Here is a 21510-nt window from a genome sequence, read left to right on the forward strand (position 1 = left end):
AGATTTCAGAAGTGTTACACCATGTCTCTTTAAAGAAAAGGTGAATGTGATTAAAAACTATTTCGACGAAGTTACGCTTAGTACAAAGCATACAAGTGGCGATTAACCATACCTATAAACTAAGTGTCGTCATAGGATTATCTAGATAGATTTTAGTTATTGGATCAACATATGCTAGAAGTTCACGATTCTTACTACTTAGGCAACTAGGACACCCTTTTTCGGTGGGAGAGTCAGTGAATTTTATGTTAATAGCTCACATGGTCTTATATGTTAGTTATAAATACTTCCCAAACGCAAGATATGATGAAATAAGGTTACTTCAAGAAGTATCACACTCGTGACTTAAGATGATGTCTATTTTCCTTGACCATGTTTTGTAACTTATATTTTCTTCTACATTCATGTCTTAGCTTGGTCATTGCACTGTATGAAAATGTCAGTCCCTCATGCTTTCAAGTGTTTTATGAATGACTTTTATACTTGGCACATATTTTGCAATAATAAATACAAGAAAAATGACTTTTAATGAAATGGAATCCGATCTTCAAAAGTCCATATTCAATCATTGAAGGTCTACAACGATCGGAAAAAATAGGTCATCACCGGTCGTTAAAAGCTACATCGTTAAAGTTTAGCGACTGGATTGCATAGTTGTTTATTAGATATTACTTAGAGATAGGCCGATAACCATAAATCCGGTCTCCACATTTTGTACCAACGACTACAAATTCCCTTCGTTGATGGTTATTTGGTCGTTAAAATGTTAAAGTAAAACCAAAATTTCAAGTCGTTACAAATACTTTTAGTGGTTAGATTCTTTCATTGATTACATTACTTCTATCGACAAAGTTTAAATTCTTTTCATTGATTTTAATAAAAATAACGACCATGTTTGTTTCAAAAATGTAGCTTCAAATAAACATATATTTTTATTCTCAAGCAGTTCCGGATCTTAATATCAAATTTTTTGCATAAGTCTTAAAAAAATTAATAACTTATTTCCATGAACGAAAACATACTGAAAAACTTACATACAAATATGTGTTCACCACAATATCTAAAAAACCATATTCAACATAAGATCTAAATAACATAGATGTTGGACATAAATGTTATAAAACTTAAATAGCTTCATATATAGGTTTAATCATCTCTAGATCTACACCAATAATAAAAATATAATCTTTCTTTTCAACTGGATGCACAGTTCTTCAACAAGATGTTCTTTAATCCTCATCACATTCTTCATCTGTTTTTAAAAAATAATTTGAGGTCAATTCATAACAGAATGCCAGATAGCTATAACTTATAACTTTTAAAGCATAAATCTGTCATTTATTTAAAAACACAACCAAAAGGGGAAATACATGAGACACTTATTTATAACACGATACAAGATTCATGAGATACTATTCATTGTCTCGTCTAGCAAGCTTGATCAGTTGATGTTAGAAAATATTCTATGGCTTCAAAAGTTACATATAATTCTATGTCTTTTTCCAGATTACTATCATTTAGACCAAGTGAAGAATATCATTTTCATACAAGATCCAACATGTTTGACTTGATACAGGTTGTTTTGTAAAAAACTTATATATCAAATCAACATCAATTATTTCTCTCATTTTTTTGAAGCAAATGTACAATGTCTGTTATATGCATCACCTATATTGTTGAAAATAGGATCTAATAGTGTCATAGCATTTGAAGAAATCCCCCAGGCTTAAATATTGAACTACACTACACATAATTCATTCATGCAATTCAATTTGAAGGACAAGAATACTAAAGGTTTTAATATGAAAGAGGCTAGAAAGGAAGATATAATCTGTAGAGTTGCTTGTGTTTGTTGTGTTAGAGATAATGTATAGCCATACTTTTATTAGATAGATGTAGCTTTTAATTTTTGAGTTATGTAACCAGGTAATAACCTCTGATTCTTTATATAGGTAGTACCGACTAATTAGTTTTGTTAGTATCCTCTTTGCTGATAAATAAATACTAATTACCAATTATCATCCCATACAAGTAAAGTTCAACCAATTGGAATAGTAATTTCTGGAGTCTATGCTTATTGTGCACATGTCTTTCTTCTCCCCACGAAAGTGATCAAGGATAAAGAACAAATCTGCATGACTTTCTTATGGATATAAAGTATAAAGTTTCTAGTAGAATCAAAGTAATGATGTATTTTATTGATTGTAAACTAACTATACATAGATTTTGTACAATTTCTACAAAATTATAAACTACGAAAAAGGTAAGACTTATCTATAACCTTTATATAAGGAGAAAAGTTTTAATAGAGTTCTAAAGAGAAGACACTACTAAATCTCATCCATTATTATGCCCCCGCAAGTTGGTGGTGTCAACAACAACCAACTTGAAAAATTGCAGGATAAAAGAAGCTTTGGGAAGAGGTTTTCTGAGTTTGTCAGTCACTTAATCAACTGAGTGAAGATGGTGAACTTCAATATCCTTGTTCTGAATTTATTCATGAACTAAGTGAAAATCAGTGGCGACATGTTTCATCCTACTATGAAATACCAGATTGGAAAAAATATAAGTGGTACTAATCTTGTCACTGAAAACCTGTGGAACTCCCTTAAGTGAAAGACAAAGTTCATGAAGAAGATTTGTGATTCAGTTGGATTCTACAATAGCAGCAACAACAACTCTATAATCATCTTCTGTAAAGGACCAATATTTGGAGTGTTATTTCTTGGAGGCCTAGGAAATTGGTGTGTTGCCCAGAAAAGTGATATAGCTAGACGTACAAGTGAGATCATTTGGTTCACCAGCCCAATCTGAATCTGAATAAACAGTCAAACAAGAATATGGAGCTTTGGAAATCTGTATACCATATTGGCATATGTAACGAAGATAATAAAGTAATGGCTTGACTCCTTTCAGGTGAGAGTGGCGTGGATTGTGCATAAATTGAAAGAGCTTGTTCACTGCGAAAACAATATCAGGACGTGTGAAGGATAAGTAGTGCAACTTGAATCAATGACCCTCCTATAAAGAGTACCATCAGTTTGGGGATCATTAACTGAAGTTGTCAAAATGGTAGTTCATGTCATAGGTGTAGGAGCTCCTTTATTGTCTAGCATGCCAACATCCTCTAAAAGATCCATGATGTACTTGTGTTGTGAATAAAATACCAACAGTACAAAAGAGAACCTTAACACCCAAAAAATAATGGTTTTGTAAAAGGTCTTTCAAGGAGAAACGAGTTGGATGACCATCGATCATATGACGAACCCCAAGAACATAATCAAGGAATCCAAAATTATGTAAAATAACTAAAGAAGAATCAAATTGGGACTTGAAATATCCATCAGTTAGCAAATAAATTTTGAGCTCATTGTACCAATACTGGGAGCTTATTTCAAGACATAGATTGCTTTATTCAACTTATCGACTTGGGTGGAGAGACTTTGGTCTTCAATGTCAGGTGGCTGCCTCATATAAACTTCTTCCTCTAGGCGTCCTTTGGAATAATGCATTATTGAAATCAGTATGATGGATTGGATAGTTAACGGCGTCGGAATGATAAACAACAACCGAATAGTAACTCATTTGACTACTGGGATGAATATTGAATGGAAGTCTAAGCCTAGAAGCTTGGTAAATCCTTTTGTAACAAGAGGAGCTTTATACTTGTCAATGGAACCCTAATATTTATGTTTTATATGAAACAACAATTTGCACTCAACCAGATTAATCGAAAGAGTAATTGGAATTAAATCCCATGTCCATTCCTAACAATTTCATCAAATTCAGCTTGTACCGCTTCTTAACAGTGAGGCTGAGAACATTCTTATCTGTATACATGAGGAACAAAGGACATGGACTGTTGAGCACTAACACTACAGTGCTTGGGTTTGAGGGTATTTGTTTTGAAGCGTGTGACCATGGGATTACTTAAAGTTGTTACCTCAAGTGGAAGATCAGATGAAGTCAACACAAGTGCAAGTTGGGAATGGTTATTGTCAGATGAGTGAGAAGGTAGGTTGGTGGGAGGTATAGGGTAAGGGAGTGGTAACACAAACGTTCTTAGTTGTTGGTGACTTTTGTGTTGATCGGTGATTAATGGTTTGGGTGATGGTGGGGGCTGAGTATTATCTAGTGGTGGTGTAATGGTATGAGGCAATTAAATAAAGGATAAAATATAAGAATTACCTGATGCAATAGAGACACTTTCTGATCGAGCAGACATTGAGTTGGGCATTGGAGAGTGAATGGGAAGAGAATCTAGAAAGAGATGCCTAGAATTGAAACTTCATGGTTTATTAGTGACAAGTGGAACATCAGAACAATTTTTCCTAGTGATATCAGTGCTCTGTTGGATTTTCAATTTAAAAAATATATTATTATAAGGATATGTGTCTTCCAAAAACTGAACATCTCTATATAAGTACAATTGATTTTTGAAGAGATCAAACATTGGTGGCAGTAATATTTATTAGAAAATCCTAAGTATACACAAGGAGTCAATTTTGGATCTAACTAATTTTTGGCATATTGTTTAAGTCACAGATAACACAAACAACCAAAGATCCTAAGTGATTCATAATGTTGAGTCTCGTGAAATAAAATTTTATAAGGACATTTATTTTGTAAATTTGGAGTGGTTTTATAAGGTAGACTGCTTGGTGAAAGGAAAAAAACCAAAAATATTAGAGCAAGGAAGCTTGATGCAACAAGGTTTTGACACTCTAAACTATATACTTCTATCTGCATTCAACTAATGCCACTATTTGAGGCATGTATGGTGGTGTCACTAGGTTTTCAATACCATGATTTTGAGCTATGAGGATAAATCTTGGAACTCACCACCACCATCAATATAGAGACATAATTTTTGTTTGAAATGGAAACTCAAGTAAGGGATGTAAACTTGAAAGACGTTAAGAACTTCTTGTTTTGATTTTATAGTGAACAACCATATGTATTTTGAGTGCTAGTCAGTATAAACATGAGATGATCCCCATAAATCAGTATAAATTATTCACAAAAGTCATTGATAGTGTAATAAATTTTCAGAAAAAAGGTAACATGTGCATTTTATTAGAATAAAAAAAATTACAAATGGAAGTAGTTCTAGAATAATAAACTGCAAGAGAAAACTGATGTAAAATCATGTTTAATGTATGATGATTAGGATGTCCTAATCAACGATTCCACAGGTTTGGAGGAATAGAAACATTGCATTGAGGGGTATGATGTTCACTGCCCGACGACCACTCATATAGCCCATCTTTATTCTGCCAGCAAAATAGAGGCGCCCCGTACTTAGATCCTTCAAACAATAAGAAAAAGGAAACAATTCAATGGACGTATGAATGATTATTGCAGAAAAAATTGGAAACACAAAGAAGATTATTTTTTATATAATGAGAATATAAAGTATTGAGAAGCCTAAATTTCTTATTCGATGCAAGTAAGTTAGTATTACCGATATGAAATATTTGAATGGTATTACCGTCCCCCATTTCTATCTCTGCTGGATATGGTAGGTGTGGACAACAGTGAAATTTTGCATATTAGAGGCCATATGATGAGTGGAACATGTATCAACAATCCAAGGATTTTGATGAGTTGGAGATCGAGCAGTATAGTTTGCCTTGGCTTGTAGGTGATTGTGTGATTGTGATATGCAAACGTAGAAGAATGACCAGGTCGGTGACACAACTAGCACTTCAGAGTGTGGTCATAACACTGATGTATGTTATTGTTGCCAGCACGCCATGGTTAGGCACACCTTGACTGGTTGGCATTGTGGGAATTTACATTTGAACGCTTATTAAAGGTGTTTCCTTAGAGATGATGCATGTTTGTTTTTTGTGCATTAGAAGCAGTAATGGGTATTGAGACTAGCTTCTTTGATTCTTCATGCTTGATGAAAAGTTCATGGTAAAGTAACTTCTCATAATGTTCTGGATAATAAATAGTAGAACCTCTTGCACGGATAACAACTGATATTTCACGGAATTTAGGAACAAGTCCAGTAAGTATTTTGACAATCACTTCCTCAGTAGACAAAGAACCTTCAGCAGTGGAAAGTTCATCACAGAGAGATTAAATCTGGTGTAGATAATCAGTAACAAGAATGGTTTCTTTTGCGAGACAAGCTAGAAAATCTCACAAACTAAAGATCCATATTTGTTATTTGTTTGCATAAGAAGTGTGCAAGAATCCTATGAATCCTGGGAAGTGGATGTTGTGACAATCATAGGAGCAAGATTTGGATCAACTAAGGCCAAGATTGTGTTTGAAATCACTTGATTTTGGCGATACATGAAAAATGCAGGATTTTCGATGACATGATTATTTTGAGCCATTGTACGAACACGGGCTTGGAGATAACAGTTGAATGGCCAAAAAGCTTGTGACCACGCATAAGCATTGCCAATTGTGCATTCCAAAGGGAATAATTATGGTTCTAGTTAATTATATCGATAAATGGGTAATATCATTAAGCTATACAATTTATGTACTGGCATTGGAGTTTGTTACAATGATGTTTCGGGCCATTTTTATGGAAAGGATGGTAGGGTTTCTTGACATAATTTATTGGTGAGAGTTTATTGTCTCTTGATACCATATAAAGTATAAAGTTGCAAGTAAAATGAAAGGAATGATGCATTTTAAATATTATAAACTAAGTATATATAGATTGGGTACCACTTCTACAACAAACAGAAAACTAAGAAAAGGTAAGACTTTTCTATAACCTATATATAAGGAGAAATTTATAATAGAGTCCTAAAGAGAAGACACTACTAAATCTGATCCGTTATCAATGGACATGGACAATAACAATGTCCAGAAGAGCGTTGGTGTCATGGGAAACAATAAGCCAACCACATGCTGCACATTATTCAATATAATTGAACTACATATAGCTATGCAATATTAAATTAGCAATTGCCAAATGTAGCTAGAAAGGATTGTCTATGGATATGATCACAATTTATTTATGAAAAGAAGGGCGACTGAAACTGTCCTAATACCTAAATTTGCATCATTATGGATAGTGAGGAATATATTGGGGTGTGGAGATGTATTATTACAAGGACAAACTAGTTAGGGTGCTTTGATGGCTGAGTTTGAAACGATAAAGAGAGGATGCAAGTTCTTTACTTAGAAGATGTATATATACCTATCTCATGACCATATTTTCCTGACTCGAGTAGAAGAGTACAACCTTGCAACATGGTTCACCCTTGGTTAAAGTTGATTATGTTGCTGGATGTCCAAAGAAGACTATAAAAAGTAGACATGAATGAAAAATTGTTATAAAAGTACCACATGATGTTGTCTTTTAGTAAAATAGGGGAGAATTTTTATCAGACTTTTAATGAGTAGACTATGCTACTGGTTGGGATTTCACAAGGTTATTTTTTACCAGGGAACATAGTGGGCTGAGATATGTGATATTACAAAAAGATTGCAGGACGAGCATATTCATATTCGCAGCTAGCAAAAGGTAAACTAGTTGCCTGTGCTTCTAAATCTAAATTCGTATCCCTAGGCATTTTTACACTATAATAAACATAAATTATTCTTGCTTTGTATGTTAAAGTGAATTGTAAAATTTATAGGCTAGAATGATATATAGCAGTTAGGCCATCACTCTTTGTTTGTACTAAATTATTTTGTTATGATTGATAAATCCCTCCTAACAAAAAATTATTACGATCAACAAGAAGCAAACATCAAACATGTAAGTAATGTATCGATGAAAGCAGTATTATCTACCTTAGACCACTTCTTCTATAAATACAAGTTGTTCTATACATATGACTGTGAACCCTATTTTTGAGAGAAACTAAAATGAGATAACTATCTTTCACATTTACACAATTCACAAAGTCCAACATGTTTAGAGATCATTATTCAAAAACAATAATACAATAAAGATTTAATACGCAATACAAATACTAAGGTGAACATGATGGAAAAGAACTTAGTTCAGAATATTGGAATACATCCTTATTGAAATAGATATTTGCATAATTATATAAGCATGTAGTCTCGTTCATCGTGGGAAGTAGTATAACTAAAGACTGCCTACCCTTTAAAAATCAACCTATCATAGAAAGACATACCACTGCATTAACAAAGCCCTTACCAAAGATGAGCATTTGTTAATGACATCACTAAATTCATGTCATAGATAATGAAAAGTTTGCTAACATGGTGGAGGTGATGAATACTGATGAACCACTATTCTTTGAAGGCAGTCATATTTACTCTCTAGAATATCAATACACTTTTGCAGTAATTTCATTTCTTTTCGAGTTATTTTCAGTTCTTCAAGTAGCAGAACCTTAGAAGTACTACCTCTTTTGAACTCCTTAGTGGTTATCCCACCACCAAATCCACCTGCATGAATTTTGCATTGAGGTCCAAAGCAGCGTTCCACTACCTCAATATTAGTAAGAGATAGTTCAGATTGTACGAGCTCTTGAATTTTCAGCCCATAAAATAGAAGAATGTTTAAAAAATTTCGCTAAATCAATCAAGAGAGAAAATGTTAAATGAAATTTAATGATGAACAAACATATTTTTTATTGGTTTCTGGTTCGACAAGATCATTTACCTTTTTACGAGTCTCAAACATGATAATTGCTTTGTTTTGGTGGATTACCATCTTTTCTCCCATAGCAACAAAAAAGTAAGTATTATAATATCTTTTTTAAGAAAGGGACCTTTCCTCGTAGGGTTTTATGATATATTTTACTAGTTTGGGACTAATCTCTCTTATAGGCTTGTTGCCTGTACGATGAGGTATACACAACTTAGACCTGAGGATTGTGTTTCTTGTAGTTGATTTCCGCATTAACAACACAAGTTGAACTTATTAAAAGCTTGTGTTATGATTATATTTTTTTTGGAAATTAACTTTTGTAACTACTTTGCATCCTCTTGATCACAAATGAAATCATCTAGTCAAAAGAACTATTCCAAAAGAGTAGTCATATGTGACTAGGAAATAAAATAATATGAATCAATAGCTATTCAATCATACCTTTAATTTATTATATAGAAATTGTTCCTTGACCATCAATTCCCAATCACTCTTGTCTGCACCTATTGAAACATCTTTTAGAAACTGATGCAATGATTTGTATTTCATGTTCTTGTGCATGGATCCTCTCCAATTGTCCCAAAGCTTTCTCATAAATAGCAAAACATTTTCTCTTGATCATTCATGTTATCACAGAAAAACTTTTCTTTAAATTGAGAAAAATATCATTAGAACTTTGTATAAGGAGGTATTGCAGATCATAGAAAGAAGCCTTTGATTATTTAAGATAAGATGTGTGTGCCTCCCATATAAAATTTTTTAGGAATAAAAGTTAAGGTATGTATGAAATGGAATGAAGCTTTTGTTGACGAACTACTATATGGAGGGTTTCAGAATAACTACATCCCTTGGGTAACATGAATACATGCCGTGTATATGAAATAATATGGCAGTATATGAGATGACATACCACCTATAGATTAGTTTTCGTATTGGAGAAAGTAAACGTTTCTAACAAATTGGATGGTTGATTAGTAGCAAATCATAAAGACAAGTTGACAAAGTGAAACGTACGTAATTAGCCAGAAGGGGTAAAAGAGCTATAGGGATACAGACTCGTCTTTTGGAAGCATATCTTACCTGCTTAAAATTTATATAACCAAACCATAATTAAATTTATCCTCTTGTTGGAAAACTACAACAAGTTTCTTACAAAGGCTACAATGATGAGTTTGAACATTCAACCGCAAGATGCAAATTGTTGTGTATGTGCAATAAGGGTAGTAGAAATTCCTCAACGCCGAGAGTGAATGAATTACAACATATTATGTCTAACTAGATAGAGGTACAAATTATTTAGAAGGATGTCCCACAAAGTTTGAAATTGTTCAGAAAAAGGAAATTGAAGAAAATACAACAGAAAATCTAGGTAGAAATATAGGATGTAATGATTTATCACACATGGAATGCAATGAATTTGAAGATATTAGGGGCATACCTGCAAATAAATGTTTTGCAATTGTACTGATAAAAAATAGGTGAGAGCTAGACCATCTATTCTTCAAACACAATGGGTGTTGTGAGGTGTTTTATTTAACATAGGAGACTAAGTAGAGAGTGAATAGTTAGATTGAGGAGGGTAATTTTTGTTTGTTTTGGTAATATATAATCTTAAACAAACACAAGAAGAAGAGGAAAAAATATTGTTGTTACAGTAGCAGCGGTATCACGTCAACAAAAATAAAAGAGAGTAATGTTTAAATTCTTACTGTAACAGTTACCCACATGTGCTAAAGCTTGTGCTCTTATATCCATCCATGAATATACCCCCAACCACATATTATGATCATGAACTAGCAAACCCAAGTGTCTCGTAAATGAGGCGTGATTCCGCCCAACAACTCAATTGTGATAGAAAATGACTTTTAACTTCTCTCGAGGTCTTAATCTCACAACATTCTACAAATGTTTGTTCCCCTAACCTTGATTGTCCTATCATGTTATTATGGGCCTAAAAAATTTGAAGTAAGTCAACTATACTCTTTGATATAAATTTGATCTTTGGTGCTAATCCATTAAAACAATCTGGAGAATACTCCACTAGTTATGTTTTAGGTGTTAATCATTGAAATTATTGCCGTATACAGTGGTCTAGTCTTTTTAGATCTATGTTACCGAATATGCAGAATAACATTTTATCTAGTTTTCGACTAGTACCCATCAATAGTTCCAAACCAACTACGAACTAGAAAAAATAGGTAGAATCGCAAGAGATAAGGCATGAAGTTGCCACAAAAATGTGATACAGAAAGGGTAACTAGCAGTGGAATAAAATTTTGAAAGCTTAAGATCCCAAATCAATAAATTTTATTCTTAGAAACTTTTATTTAGAAAATCACAATTGATGAATCAAGAATAAGTGGAGGTTAATATGGTTAGGACTAGTGAAGAAAAAATAATGAAGGATCATTATGTCATAAACATATGAAAAATAACTTTTCGGCTATTTACTTGTAACATCAAGAAAACAAAATATCACACGGAAGAAGATACATACTAGTTTCATTTCTTGTAGCATCTTCCGTAACATCAATGACTTTTTAATACCTTTTAGACTTTAATAGACCTGGAAATTATAATATGAAAATAAAATAAAACTTCAAACCAACTAATAACAACAAATAATTACACAAAATAAAGTAATATATATTAGTATCACTTCTCTGAACATCTCGATACACTTCTGTCATTTTTTCTACCTTATCATATCTAACGGGACTTGCAAAGTTTAAAGTAACTCAATTATGCTCTTTGACATAAATCGATCATTAGCATCAATTAATCAAAAGAATTTGGAGAATGATCCAATAATTATGTTTTAGGTGTCAACTTCTGAAATTATTAATGTATAAAATGGTCTGGCCATTGTAAGATAGAATATCGAAAATAGTATTTTATTGGATCACTAAATTTCCTTCACCTTTGCGAGCTACCAATCTAAAGTTCCAAATAAAGGGAAAACTAGACAAATAAGGTAGAGCAAATGTGAGAATCCCCACAAAAAACAACATGTGATACAGAAAGGGGAAAGGACAACATCTAAGAAAGATGTTGCTGAAGCAGGAATGGAATTTTCCAGAATGGAGAGTTATTGAGATAAATAGCTACTAATATTTTCCTTTTCTCGAATGTCCTTATTCCTAAATATGATAGCCATATGCAAACATATTTATTTCACAGGGAAGCGAGTCATATAATGTTTTTTGTTGCTTTACATGTAACAACAAGAAAATACTTACTAGTTTGATTTCCCTTATAGAACCTTGAGCCACTCCAACAATTTTCTCTTTTCTAGATTTAAAGGGACCTGCAAATTTAAGTGCAAGTAAAAAACAATTGAGGCTTAATTAAACTAACAAAAAGAAGTTGCACAAATAAAATAAAATCTTAGTATCACTACTTTGGGGAACTCGAGGCACTTCAATCACTTCTTTGGACTTATTGAATTCAAATAGACCTGAAAGTTTGATGGAAGTCATCTAAAACGAGAAGTTTATTCCAATTAGTAACAAAAAAAAATACTAAGGAGTTTATGTAGAGAAAGCTAAGTAGAATTTCTTGATCCAAAGATTAACCAAACAAACTCTTTTATAAATGATTACATCTTTGTGTATCTCGATTCACTTCCGAGTCTAGAAAGAGGGGGTCATTGTCTTCCATTTGATAAAAATAAGGAGGTTCAAGGATACTTTTCTTTACTGGCTTTTTTTGACTAGAAGTGTTTGTAGTATTTGAATTTTCGCCAATCATAGTCCTTTTTGTAGCATTAATCCATAAGATTCATCCTTGGCCCTTTGCATCACTAGTCAATGTGTATTGATTCATTTCATCTTTTTGATGGAGGGGAGCATTGTCTTTATTTTTATCTAAACAAGGATGCACGTGGAAAGTATTATCTTCTATCTTATTCGACTTAGAAGTTGTTAAATAGTAACTTATATTTTTGTCAATTGGAGTCCTTTATTAAGCATTGGCTCTGATAGTGCTCAAATATTTCAAACTTTGACCTAGTCCTTTTACTAAGGCACCTGGTTGAACGAGTTCATGCTTGGGAATTTCCGAAGCTTCTCCCATTTCATACTCCAAAGTTTTTAAGGGATTCATGTCAGCCTAGATAATACAAAATAATAAGAGCAAAGCCTTCAAAACAAAAGTATAAAGAGGTCAGGAAGTTTTTCATAAGATTAAATGTGAATTGACAAAACATTTAGAAAAGAGACACATGTACATTTAATATAGTTTCCTGGAATGAACCATTACTAATACAGTAAGATAAAGGTAACATTAAAGACCAAGTGCATCAAATAAATATTCACATAAATGCTATAAAGAATCATTACCATAAATAAATTAATATTGTAAAGGAAAGCATGACAAAGCTCCAAACCATAAGGAGTTCTTTTTCATTTCACTTGTGTAGAGTTGTCTAAATCTTCTAAGTCATCATCCATTTTTTCCAAATTTTCAAAAGAATCACGAGGTTGAACCTTTTGCACTATCTTCCAACCTTTATTGGAATGAACGATAGCATAAAATAATTGTAATGCTTGTCTAGCCAATATAAATTGCTGACTCATTTTCAAATATCATCGAAGGTCAACACTTACAAAGCCATATTCATCAATTTTAAATCCCCTCTTTTGATCATAAACATCAAAACACATACATTGGAATAAAACTAATCTTCTTCCCCCAACAAATTGCAATTCAAGAACCTCAATTCACTCATCATAGTAATTCATATGAGTTTGTTCTTCACCAATTTAATTTACTACAACCACTCCACAATTTTAAGTTTTAAAATATTGATCATACTCTTTCACATGAAGCCTATATGTATTAACCATATGACCTTTGAATCTTGTGACATATGGCATAGGGCCACGTGATAAAGATAGAAAATCTTCCATTCTCTTACTATCATCACATTTATATAATCCTCCAGCCTAACAACATCAAATAGATTTTCAAAAAACAATATTTATTGCATTCTTGATTTAAGAAAACCAAATTAATTTCTTACAACATTTTTTTGTACCCAACTTATGAATTTTCTATTCCACTCCACATCTGAACATTTTTGAGACGTCTCACTATAAATTTTTGAAAATTCCCTAACAGAGAATTGAAGTTTTCCGTGTTATTTTAAATTAAACATATAATTAAGGTATAAATAAATTATTAGATTAAATAAAAACTTATTCGAGAATTGGTTGAATTTTATCATAATTCTTTAAAATATAAAATTTTGTCCTCCATATCGTGTGAATAAAGTTTTTCTGGTGTGCTACACTTTTATATATTTCCAGGTTCATAAAATATTGCCAAACCACCCTCAGGTTCAATTACACAACCATCATACTTTCTCTTCGGACAATTAAACTCTTTCTTTATTGTATTTAAATACCTTGACATAATGTCTTACATTCAACAACTAAATATCCCCCTACAATAGAACCTTCATGATGATCCATTTTACCAATAAAACACTTCAAAAGGTGCAGGTATCTCTATGTTGGATACATCCATCGATATTGAATTGGTTCGACCATCTAAGCTTCATCAAGTAGATCAATAGACAAGTGCACCATGACATCAAAAAATGCAGGATGGAACACTTTCTCTAACTTGCATAATGTTTTTGTTATTTGAGCTTCTATTTGTTCCAAAACCTCTAGTCTCAAACATTTTTCTCCAAGAACTTTGAAAAAATAGACAACTCAATAAGTGGTTTAGACAAATAATTGCAAAGCATACCACACATGTTAAGAGGAAGGAAATGTTGTAGAATTATATGACAATCATGACTTTTTAATCCAAAATATTTTATCCTTAAGATTTACACATTGTGAAATATTTGAGGAAAATCCATCTTGGACCTTCAGATTCTTTAAAAATTTGAAAAACTTTTGTCTATCGTCATAATATAATGTGTAAGGTACTACTGGCAACTCATATTCACCTCCATTTTGTTTTGGATGCACTTCTAATCGTATTTTCATTTGTTGTAAATCAAACTGAGTATCAAGGTGTCTTTTGTTTTCTCTGAGACATCTATGATTGTCTCCAAAATATTGTCACATATATTCTTTTTTCAATGTGCATTACATGAAGATTAAATCACAAAATTAAGGTTTTCCAATATGGAAGATCAAATAATAGACTTTTCTTTCTAGTTATAACCCTTTTTCTTGTGTGATATTGTAATCTTCTTCTGTGGATCCTTTGTTAATGGTAATCCATATAAATAAGCAACCTATTCAAGAATACCATCACCGGGTAATAAGACGGTAGTGTGTACTCAATAGTGTTATAAAATGACGCTTTATCATTTATCCAATCATGATTAAGAGGAAGAGAGCGGCTTTGACCTATATAACGATGTTTTTGTCTATTTTTAGGCTTGTATGGTGTTTTTTTTAATCGAAACATGGGAAAGCCAATTTTCCTTTTGTACTCTATCCAGACAAATTTTCATATGCTGGAAAGTCATTAATGTTCCACAACAAAGATACATGTAACGAAAAATTCTTTCTAGTTGATTCATCAAATGTCTCAACTCTAATTTCCCATAATTCATTCAACTCAGGGCCAAGTATAAGCATTGGCAAAGTAAAGTTCTCTTGCTTCATGCAAAGCCAAGGTGGCATATAATAGTAATAAGAACCACGAGCCAAATGTTGTATGGTATTTTTAACATTCCAAATGGTTGGAAACCTTCACTAACAAGTCCAAGTTGTACATTACGAGACTCAGCTACAAAAGATATGGAATCTCATCAAATTTTTTCCAGCCCATTGAATAGCTTGATGCCTCATTATTCCATCATCAAATCTTTTTTCATGTTGCAATGATATCAAAGAATATATATTTGAGAACATAAATAGTCTTTGACGCCGTGGATTTAAAGAAAAATAATGTAAAATCTCGAATGGTATGTTTTTTCCTTTTTCAATTTCCCCCCTATTGTATTAACCATCCTTACATCTAGATGCACCGCAAACTTTGCAAGATTGAAGACAACTATCATCCTTCCAATATAACATGCAATCATAATTATAGGCATCAATTTTCTTACAAGTAAGCCCAAGATCTGGAATTACCTACTTTGCCTCATAATATGAATTCGACAAGTTTGTTCCATCAAACAATATATAGTCTTTGAACAGCTTCAACAAAATAGTAAATTACTCATTACTCCAACGGCAAATACTTTTAAGGTGAAGCAATTTAACCAAAGCAGAAAGCTTAGAAACTTTTGTACTTTCATATAATGGTAAATCAAGATCTTTCATTAGCTTATACATTTTTTTGGCTTCATTATTTGGTTCTTCCTCCAACAAATCATCACCACTATTATTCATATTATCTCCGTTAGAATCGAGGTATAAATTTCTTAGCAAACCAGCTATTTCATCCTCACAATCATCTTATTCAATGCCATTAACATTTCATTTTTCATATTTTCACTGTTCTTCACCTGACATCTCCCTTGGTGATACCAAAGAGTATAACTTTGTATATGTGATCTTACTACAACATGTGTTCTAAAAGCTGCATTACCATATTTAATAAATGGAAAACGTATCAACTACGGTTGTCCTAATGTTGTAAAAGCATAATCCAAGAAAGTCTTCAACCCATCAATATCGAGTCTATCTTTAATGAGTTGCATCAATTTTTTATTAGGCGCAACTATCTCCATGCATGTAAGATAGATATAATAATCCATTAGTACAACGAAAAAGTAGTACTAATTAGATATTTATATTTAGAGTCTTAGATTCATAAACAATAGATGCATACACGTATTACAACAAAAATTCAAGAAACAAACATTTAATCAATACTTAAACAAGAAACACACATAAATATTCACAAGATAGTAATAAAAAGGTTACAAAAATTGGAATAGTCCAATTACATGATAAAAGACTAGCATTTCAAGAAAATCCAACATATAATAGAAAAAGACCAAATAAACATGTCAAAATAATAATTTTTTTCCAGTTATATTCTAAATATCAATAGTAAAAGACCAAATGATTCCTACGTTTATGGTTATGAGCGGAATATACAAAGCTGGTTCACAACTAATTTATAAAACTATAAACAAAGGCCAGAGAAGTCCTACAATCTATCAAATTATATTAAAATAAGACTATGTAAAGACTTAGGAAAAAAGGTGAAATATTTTATAATTTTTTGTTTGTAGCATTTTAAATTTTGTTACACACTTTCTTATTACCCATGTTGAAGACAACAAAGTATTGATAGTGATTTATAGTTCAACACTTTATAATGCTCATACCATTGTTCAAAAATCGACGAAACACATTAAATGATCGCAGCAAACAGTACCTCTTAAAAAATGCCCAATAAGACTAGATTAAATACTATAGCAAAACAAAAGGACAAAAAAATTGAGACAAATCCTAGAAATATTTTCAAAAACACTTCACTAAAGAAGAAAAGTTTAGGAAAAGAAAAACAACGTACCTTACAAAAGATATCAATAGAGAGCCTTCAATTGAGTAGTTTTTGAGACACTTTAAACAACAATAACAAGCACCACCATCGACAAATTAAGAACTAAAGCCTACAACAACTAAGAAAGAAACATGTAATCATGAGATAAACTTCACAGAAAAGAAAATATGAAATGCAATAAAAATCTTAAAATAACAAACAAGTTACATGACACCATATAGATATAATTTCAGTAACGTCTTTCCAATAATATATATTGCTATTTCAAAGAGTTTATCCATTTTCAATGAAAGAAAAAATACTTGGAGGAAAAAAGGATGTGTTAACCCTGAGTGTGGAAGACAAGAAATATGGACATCACAATGAAGGAATATAATTTTCTGGAGGCTACTTAATGATTTGGGAATAGCATGGGTAATACAAATATTAAAAAGAGAATTTTAGATTGCTTCTTTTGCCATGAGATTGGAGGAAAGATAGTCATCTGTTCCTTCACTGTAGAGTGACTGCCTAGATATGGTATATGTTTCAAAGCATTATTCAAGATCCTTGGGTGGATGAGAAGAGGGGATAGTAAAACACAGAAAAAATGGTTGAATGTAGTTCCGTCTTGCATTTGTAGCTCAATTTGCAAGGAAAGAAACAATAGGTGCTCTAAGAATATTACTAACCCAATGCAAAAAGTTAATGAAAACTGCACACATTTGAACCTGAACCGATATTAGACAAGTCCTCTGTTGGATTAAAAACAACATATGTTATTTCACATCCTTGTAAAATAAACATGTTTTGTTACGTAAAACTAAAGGGAGTTTAATCATCATGATCCAACGTAAAACTGCCGAAATTCTTCAGTGAGGAACATGTTGACATAAAGGGGTCAGTTAAAACAAATGTGTTGGTTGAGTAGTCTAGTGAGGGTATAGTGTAAATGCCACAGGTAGTGAAAATTTTATGAACTCAAGAAGTAATTGAAAATTTAAGAAGTCCAGAATAATGGAAAATCAAAAATTGAGGATGTCCACAACCAAAACAAGAGCCCAAGAGAAATTTTAGGGCAATGTTGCCACATTCATCAGTATATGAACCACTTAGTGGGATGATACTAGGAACAGATTCAAGTGGATGAATGAGAAGAAATGAAAGAAACAATAGAAAGATGTTGTTAGAACATGATATAATAAAATGTATCGAAAGAGAGTGATTTGAGTTACTAATGAATTTATAAATTGAACCTATTAAGGGTGACAGACAAAACTCTCTAGTTTTTAATTGATATGGAGCTTAAGAAATAAAACACAAAACGTTTAAATATTATGGTCTTAAAAAAAAGATATGTACTATGTATTAAGATATCCTTTTATTTAGTGATCACAGACATGTCAAGTGGATAGATGGAACTAAAGAGTTGCTAACAAAGATATATTCAAGAGATGTTATTGTTAGAACGAACTCAAAATAAAAGTAAGAAAAACAAAATTTTAGTAAGTGCAGTATGATCTGATTGGTGGAGGAGTAATATTTTAAAATCTCCTTAAAAGAAGAGCTAGATTTTAATAATGCAGTTAAGATGAAACAAGGCTTCCAGCATAGCCAAGTTTTCAAAGTTTGCACAATGAAAATTCAGCCATTTATTCCCTACCTTGATGGGAAAATATAAGATGCATACCTGCACTTGTAGAAGATAAAAAATTATCATAAAGTAACAAAGGAACACAAATAGAACAAAATCAATAAAACTAGGGTAAAATTTCTTACATTACACTTAGCTGCTCTTGTAGAAGATAAAAAATTATCATAAAGTAACAAAGGAACACAAATAGAATAAAATCAATAAAACTAGGGTCAAATTTCTTACATTACACTTAGGTGTAACAAAACTAAACTTTTTTTGTAAGTTATAGAATTAAAGTTCCTATAGATTATCAAAAAGAGTATATAAAATTCCTCTATGGTACTTTTTTTTGCAAAGATTATAAAGCGTCTTATGTACATTGAAGGTCAGGTCCTCGGCCACTCTTTTGCTTATTGTAAAGATAATATTTTGAATTCATATTAGTTGTAAAACAATACTTTGTTATGACTAGAACAATAACAAATATAATATAAACAGGAATAAGAAAACCTAATCTCTGTTGTTTTAATAAAAATTTATAACTGAAATTTTTCCTAGAAACAATGTCCCAAATTTATTCAATAATTTCATTATTGCGACTTCTTTTTATTGTTAATCGAGGCTACCAATAGTGTACACATAATTACCAAAAAAACATGTGCCTGTAAGACTGACTAGTATAAACAAATTAAGGGCATATTTCACGGACATAGAGTCCTACTAAAGATCAATGCGGCACTTGACAACTTGCTTAAAAATCTTTTACGGTCTTGTAAACTCAAGTATGCTTTTTATGCTAAGATCACATAGAGAATGCAAAGAAAGAGTTAGAAAGATTTGGAAGAATGCTTTATATTGCTTGGAAGATTTTGTCGAACTTGTTGGATGACTTACAATTGAGTGGCACCTCTATTTGTGCAAACACCTCAGTGATAAAGTGTAATTTATAATTACTTTACAATTCCGTATAGTAATTACACGTTTGTCTATTTCAAGAATTATCAACACTTTCTAGGGAATTTAAATATTTCCTAGAAATTTTCTAGTCCTTCTTCTAGAACTCTCCAAAGTCTTCTTGAAATATCTAAGGGCTTCTAGAGTTTTCTATAAATCTCTCAAAAAATCTGGACTCTTCAGCCCCTATTCGAATGCAAAATCGTGCTGAGAATTGGCGGGACATGACACTCTCCCAAATGAAATGATGCAATGACCTCATCACATGACCGATGTATAAGCATCCAAGTCTTGTGTGTCACGCCTCGAGCATATACACTAGGCGTGGTCAACACTCAATGATCATTGATTGCCTTGAGTTGAACCTTGGCCTGACTTACTTAACTTAGCGGAAGACTTAACTCAATGAAATAGTCTCATTTAATAACTTAAGTAAATAAGTTGTCATACATGACACTTAAGTCTTAATAAAAAATGTCAGCAATGAAAAATAAGAGACGCAACGATAACTACCTTACAATCTATATATGAAGCCTTCTAAAATACTGATAATGATGTTGGGACAGACAACACTACACCCTAAAAATGAAAGACTGAAATACAATAAGTGTGTGCTCTAGAATGCAAGGAGGCTCAACATTGAGACCAAATGCTAAGCTAGATCAACAAAGAATTGCATGATGCTAATCCTACTTATGTGCGTCTGCATCATAATATGATGTACGCCAACTAACATCAGTGCATTGAATATATGAGTATGTGAGTTGGAATGCAAAAACAATTTAATCTTGAAAATAGTAAGAGGGAAGATTTACCCTTGCTCAGATCAACTCATGAAAAATATGACTTAATAATACTAACTCATTTCAATATAAAGCAATTTAAAAGCAAGTACAATATAAAGAAAAGTTGTTTGAAAACATACTCTAAGTTCTGAATGTATAGAAGGATACAAATAACACTGAGATACATGTAATAATACAAATAAATTTACATGTATATATAAATATATTGAACCTCTATGAGAGTTTCTCTAATTGACAACCATCACTTAAGAGCTACTATGAAGATACAATAATCTACCTTATGCTGCCAGTGTTAGACAATTGACATTTTTTCAGCTTATTAGTATTTTTTACTGTTTTTTACTTATTTCAATTTAATGCTTCCTATTTTCTATCGAGACTTAGTCAACTTTAGTTGCTCAACTTTTTGAAGTTAGTAGACCCATTATGGCTGTTCGTAGACCCCTTTTATGGTAGTTAGTGGCACATGTTCTTATTTTAGTTTTAATGCATATGTTTTTTTCTTTGTATAAATTCAGACTTTCTTCAGATTAATATACACAGGGAATTTCATAAGTTCACTCGATTTTTATTTTTTCAAATCAGTTTCTTGAGTATTTTTGTTCTAACAGTGGCATCAGAGCCTGTAGTTGATCTTACAGGACAAAAAAGTTTTAACCTACAACAAAAATGGTATCAAACAACCTACCTTCAAATCCACCATTCACTTTCACTGGTGAAAATTACAAAATCTGGTCTGTGAAGATGCAAGCTTTTTTGGAAGCCTATGAACTTTGGGAAACTATGACGAAAGATAAACGACTTGGTGCTTTACCAGCAAATCCTACGTTGGCTTAGATCAAATCCAACAACGAAGAGATGGAAAAAGAAATCTAAAGACAATTTTCATATACAGAATGATGTGGCAGATAATGTGTTTTACAGAATCATGGCTTGCAAAACTACAAAAGAAGCTTGGGATAGGTTGAAAGTAGAATATCAAGGCACCGATAGAACACGTCAAATGCAAGTGTTGAACCTAAAAAGAGAGTTTGTGTCCTTGG

The sequence above is a fragment of the Solanum lycopersicum genome, chromosome 8 (genome assembly GCF_036512215.1).
Source record: "Solanum lycopersicum chromosome 8, SLM_r2.1".
NCBI lineage: Eukaryota > Viridiplantae > Streptophyta > Magnoliopsida > Solanales > Solanaceae > Solanum > Solanum lycopersicum.